The 6,610-nt window shown below is 39.7% G+C and overlaps 1 non-coding gene across 2 annotated transcripts; it reads right to left on the bottom strand.

Moving 5' to 3' along the window:
• Positions 1 to 5,063: 5,063 nt before the first annotated feature.
• Positions 5,064 to 6,212, bottom strand: LOC101298469. Of its 2 annotated transcripts, none has more exons than XR_183881.1 (2): positions 5,980 to 6,212; positions 5,064 to 5,626 (listed from the first exon to the last, which is right to left on the bottom strand). It is a non-coding gene; the product is annotated as an uncharacterized LOC101298469 (transcript). The 2 variants fall into 2 exon arrangements; XR_183882.1 differs by having other exon boundaries at positions 5,064 to 5,636; positions 5,980 to 6,121.
• Between the last annotated feature and the right edge of the window lie 398 nt (positions 6,213 to 6,610).

Below are 6,610 nucleotides of genomic sequence, written 5' to 3'. Positions count from 1 at the left end.
CTAGATAGAATCTTTTACTAGCTAGTTGATGTATGATAGGATTTTTTTTTTTTTTTGGTAATGATATGAATGTAATCTTGAATAAAGGTTGATCTGCCATTGAGCTAGCTAGGAGTTATATTTTTGACACCCATCGTGGCCATCATATTCCTATTCTCATAAACACCCCAAGCTAGCTGCCTTGCAGTGTTTCAAATCTTGTTCTCTTTAGATGTCATCCAACAGTTGGTCATTGGTGAATTTATTCTTTAAACATGAATTGATGGCGGAAACTTGGATATGTTTTCTTGCAAATCCTACTACGGATCCATATATTCGTCACCAATATAAATGTATCTTCAGAAACTAATTAAGCAGTTGGAAACTTGTAATTAGTCTATCAAAGAATCGAAGTATTTTGGTAGAGTAAGAAGGTGTCAATTGTCAGGTCATGCCAACCTAAGTTCAGACAGGCTTGGGATAAAGAACACATTCCGCATTAGGTACTGAATCTGACCTAGTTATATTAATGCCATAAAACAGAGCTAACTGAAGGAAATCAGAGTGATTCTTTGGCATGAAACATAGCTCCGCTCAAGTTCGAAGACTTATGATGAAATCCAATGATAAATTAGATAGTCTTAATTTGCTATTGTTTTCTTTCACCGGTGAGTGAAAGCTTGGACTAGGCCGTTTTCATTAAGGTTTCGTTGTCACTCCGATAAGTCGATGACAGCTAGCTCCGGTCGAAGATGGCGTGCCCTAGCTAGGGTTTCTACATGACTAACTGGGAACTTAATTGGTTGTTTAGGTTCAAAATTTCCAACTGGTAATGATCGAGTAGCAGTAAATATGACGTTTCGGCCACGTTTGGTAATCAGATAAGATTGGAGTAGGATTTCAAAGTAGATTAGACTAGACTAGATTGGCAAGGAGATGCAAACCAATCTTGTGTTTGTTTAACAGGATTCGAAATTGGATAACAACAAGATTTCAAAAAGAAAAAAGAATACTCAGCCACTGATCGAGTTGAGTCCAGATGAAAATGAGACAGTCATCTTCATCGTTTACCTCCTTCCACCTTCGCTCTCAACTTACCCATGGCTGCTTAAGTCGGCGCCTCCTTTATGGCGGTCTTCGCCTCGCCTTCAATGTTCACAAATGCAGAGTCTATTCCTAATACAGATCCGCCGTCATCTTGCGTCACCACCAAAGATGACGACGAAGACGATCTACCGAAGAAGATTACATCGAAGAAGAAACCCAGCGAAAAATTTGATCTGAAAACGACGAATTTGATCGGAAAACAACGACCCCTTCCAGGTCCCTTGAATGAAGAATTGCTGCCCGATTCGAATTTGAGTAGCGGCGGAGGAGGCCGTGCTTTTTTTTTTTTCGACGGACGAAGATGAAGACGGGGCAAGTCTTCCTCGTTTATTCATATCCAGATGGATAAAAATAATAATACCTTTTCAACAGGATATCATATCATGGTCTGACATGATTAAAAATTTCTGGTTGGCTGATATCTGGACGTCCAAACACTAGATAGGAAATATATAATCTTGTGAAACCACCGTATCCGGGCAAACGTATCCGGGCAAACAAACGGTCCCTTCATGGTTATGGGGAAGCAGATCCATTCCGATATGGAACACTGGTCTGTATACTGCCGTCTTAATTTGATGATATGGCAGCGGCTGGATGCATATCTTTGACCATAATTTCTTTAACTCATCATTCCTATACTTATAGTCTCATACTGAAATATGTATCCTCTCGAAAAAGCAAAGAGCCGTTGGCTTCGTCTTCTTATCGAGTTATCGTCATATATGCATTCTGTTTTGCGATTATGCTATCATATCTAACTTTCCCAAAATGAAAATTACCAAACCTTGTTGCATTATTGATGGTTTTTTATGGGTCTGTTGCAGATTTTCTCCAACAATTTAACGAAGAAACAAGACCAAACCCTTGACCACATATAGCAAATTAACTGGCAGTTGCCACAAAACTTAGCCAACTCATGATGAGAAATTATATTGGAGAGGTGAGAATAAGAGCTTTTACACAATGTCTTTAGGGTTGTCTAATGGGTTCCGTCTAAGGGTCGTCAATGGGCCGGGCCGGCCCAGCCCGGCCCAAAACTAGTGGGCTAGGGCCAGGCCGGGCTTTCAGGTGAAATATTCTTATATCAGGGCCGGGCCGGGCTGGGCATCAGGGAAATTCTTAAGCCTAAGGGCAGCCCATGGGCCGGGCTTTATAGGGCCTGATCGGGCCGGGCCAGGCCCAACTGACTGAGCAGGGCAGGGCCGGGCCTTTTTCTGCATCTCATCATTGTGTGATCTTGCTAGACTTTTGTCAAAGCTGAAGCCAGAGATAACTCTCTCTTTTCGTTGCTGAAGGTATGAATCTGAAACATGTATAGTAACAGAGTATAGTAACATGTATAGTAACAGAGTATAGATCAAGTAGCATAAAAACACAGATCACAAAGAGCATGAGAGAAACACAGATCCGATCCATCTGATCTCGGCGACTAACAGACCTTAAATTCAGTGATCTCGCCAAAAGGATCGAAGGCCACATGTAAAAGACTAACAAGTGTTATAGATCTCGGTGAAGCCATTGAAGAAAAACTGAGATAGCAGATGACTGAGAGAGAGAGAGAGAGAGAGAGAGAGGAGATGTGAGTGAGAAACACAGAGAGCATATTTCTCTCTTCTTTTTCGATCCCTATATTTCTCTCTCTTCGATTGATTATATGTAAGATAATGTTAACATGGGTTTGTGTGGTGGAGTAGTAGTGATAGTGTGGTGGAGCACGTGAGCACCTGACAACATTTGACCATATTTTTATTTGCAACTCCTTAGTTATTAATGAAGTTTATAGGCTTAGCTAATTATTGATGGGCTTGAAGGGCCGGGCTTGACTGGCCGGGCCGGGCTGCCTTGAGTCGGGCTTCAACGGGCCGAGGCTTTAAACCCCCTGCCCTTACCCTGCCTTATGCCCATAGGGCCGGGCTTGAATGGGCTTTGTCACGGGTCGGGCTAGGCTTCGGCCCTTTGGGCCAAAGGGCCGCCCGTGGGCTTTTAAGCCCGAAGGCCAAATGATGACACCTAGTTCCGTCCAAGTTGCAAATCCAATTCAGTTCAGACTATTTTATGGTTAATTATAAAGGACAATGCCCACTAGCCCTAATTTTAAGAATTTTATTCCCACTAACAAAATCAATTTTAAAATTCCCAAGAACCAACTTAAACAACAGAAAGACAAATATACATTTAATGAATTAAATAAACTACAATAGATCATTATAAGAATCTATTATAAAATAAAATTTTTATGACCGGATTCCCACGACCAATGACGTTGACAGGACTTCGGCAACCTTTGACCGGGCTCCAGGGACCGTTGATTGGATTCCGAGGGCCGTTGACGGGACTCCGGCGACCGTTGACAGGACTCCGAGGGCCATTGTGCTTTAGTCACTTATAACAGGTCTCTATTGGAGATAATATGCCCACCTATTGGGGTCAGTATGACCTCCTACTGGGGGCAGTAAGACCACCTAATGGGGGCAGTAGGACCACCTAATAGGGGCAGTAAGACCTCCTACTAGGGCAATAGGACCTCTTACTGGGGCAGTAGAGGCAGTATGACCTCCTACTAGGGGCAGTAAGACATCTTACTAGGGGCAGTAGGACCCTTGAACTTAAAATATAAGGTATACATGTATCAAAAAAAGTTTTGAAATAGAAGAAGTGGAGTCTCTATAATATTTTATAAGATGTAAGACTAAGAATATAACTTATATCGAAATCTATACCAAAAGGATGAAAGCTCTAGACGACCTAATTGAAGGACAATAGGACATACACAAAGAGCATAATATTCCTCCACTAGGATGTCTTACTAGGACCTCCTATCAGGGGAAGTAAGACATCCTACCGGGGGCAATACGACCACCTATTGGGGTCAGTAGGACCTCCTATTAACAGGTCCCTATCTTAACTGTGTGCTTCAGTCACTTATAACAGGTCCCTATTAGGGGTAGTATAACCACCTATTAGGGTCAGTAGGACCTCCTACTGGGGGCAGTAGGACCTCCTACTGGGGGCAGTAGGATCACCTATTGAGGTCAGTAGGATCTCCTACTAGGGTAAATATGGCCACCTACTAGGGGCAGTAGGACCTCCTATTAGAGGCAATATACATGAAAGATGGGAGATGTTTGTAAGATACCTATACATTTCCATCCATTTCTCCTTTGACAATTTCCAGTATGTGCATTTATGAAAGATAAAATTGGTAGGTGCACAATTGGGAATCCAGTATGTATATGCTTTGATAAGATTACTAATGACCATTGGAATATAAAATTGAAATGAGGAAGACAAACAATCATTACACTGATTAGTACCAAGATATATAAGTAATTCCAACTACGTACGTAAGCATTTTATAGCTCCGATCCACTACATACCAATTTAATATTTTCTCCGGTTGGAAACTCATTGGGACAACCAATTAATACCAAGGTAGCAATCTACTTCAATCTTCATGATAACTCATTTTTCAAACGAACATCACAAGTATATGTAGAGATATCTATCTGCCTATCGGCTTGCTAATGGAACATATATGTAGAGATAACTCATACTATATATATATATATATATATATATATATATATATGAAATGGACTACACTAATGTCCTTATTCCATAGAATCAAATATAAGTAAAGAGCATCCTCAGCCTCATCATGCTATGCCTATGGGGTAGTATGAGGTCTAAATTCAGAGTAATTTTTCCCACTAACAAAATAAGAAATAACAAAATACGGTTTATTGTGGACAATAAGAGGTCTAATTATTAAAATGCGTTGAATTTAAGAAATGACAATGCTAATAGAATGTATACAGTACATCAACTCTCACATTTCGTAATCATACTAAGAAAGTGGTATGTATCAAATGTTCAAATCAAATGTAGCAAGCTGGAATACATAAACCAATCTAATTTCATGACCCAAGTTTGTTCAATTTACCAACTAGACATCATCCTCAAGCTCATACGTAGAAACAAAAATTACATTCTATTTAGTACAACAATTAATCTTTTGGTTGGCAGCCAAGCTTAAACAATGAACAATTACAAGCGTAATATATCGGTATCAGCAATTCAACACTTACTACGTTGCATAGTGCTACAACTATTCTGATGAAGTCCAAGTCTAGTACATGCAAGTGATGTGCACAATGGTTTACTCACATCAATCTCAAGTTTAATAAAAAGATCATACAAGGTACCAGGTATTTCAAGTGAACTGCAAGCAATGTTTACATTACTTGAGCACTGATTGGCAGAAGGAAAGTCTTTACAAATCAACAAGCTCAATGCTATTGAATAGAGTAAAGCAGAATGCATATCATCAATTACTTTGGACTATTTTACTTAAAAGTTCACCTAAATAGTGAGCATATTAGAGATGTTAGGCTGGTATAAGGTCAAACTGGGGGTGCTGCATTTACCAATATATTTTGATCCCCGCGGACATGCTTATTACTCCATGATTCAACCCACTTTCTGAACTCAATAGATGACATAGATTGGGATTAATATTTGCATATGCAATATAAACCTGTACAAAACTGCAATGCTTGAATATAAGACCACAAATTATTCAATTCATCATACATATAAACTGCAATACTTGAATACAAGACCACAAAACTGCATTTACCAATATAAACCATTATTCAATTCATCACACAGATCTCGCATTATCTCCCCAAACTCATAGAGGACAAATTACTGTAAATCTATAAAAATAGATAGATCGAAGCATAACCAATGAGATTGAATAGGTAAGCCTTCAAACTAAGAACATCTCCAATTGTGCTACAATAAAAAAGTTGAAATTGGTTCGAGTTCAAAGTATAATTGGCCAGAGAAGCGAAAATTGATTAGAGTGATCGAGATTGTGAATTTTACCGGTAGAGCGTAGGCGTTGAAGAATTTGGAGATGTAACCGAGGTCGAGCAAGAAGCCGTTGTCAAATTGGAGATTAAGTCGAGGTCGAGCCGGAGGTCGTCGGCGATGGAATTTGAGATCGAGCCGGCGTCGTCGTCGGAAGTTAGAGCAATTGCGATCGAGCTAGCGTCGTCGTCGTAGAGAGAGAGATCTGAAAGAGGGGATGGAGAGATCTGAAGAAGACGGAGAGGGGAGAGAGATGAGAGATTGGGAAAGAAGGGTATTATGGTCAGCAAAAAACACAAAAAACAAAAAACTTTGTTAACGGGAATAGATATCTCTAAGAGTTCATAGGTGGATAAGAATTTTAAAATCTGTTTTTGGTAATAAGAAAAAAATATTTAAATTTAGGACTAATAGACATTTTCTCTGATTATAATTTACTGGAATCAGCTTTTCACAGTCACCTTATCATTTGCTCAGTACAACTTACAAAAACAATCTTTAGCTGAAGATTTTCTTCAAAAGAAACCTATAGATTTACACACACACAGTTACGCACACACAGAAGCTAATTAGAACTTCTAAACCTAACAGACCTTTTACCTCTAATGCTAGGTCTTATCCACGACACCACCGCCCCCCCCCACCC

Source organism: Fragaria vesca, linkage group LG2 (genome assembly GCF_000184155.1).
Source record: "Fragaria vesca subsp. vesca linkage group LG2, FraVesHawaii_1.0, whole genome shotgun sequence".
NCBI lineage: Eukaryota > Viridiplantae > Streptophyta > Magnoliopsida > Rosales > Rosaceae > Fragaria > Fragaria vesca.
This window is presented reverse-complemented; position numbering and strand designations above follow the sequence as displayed.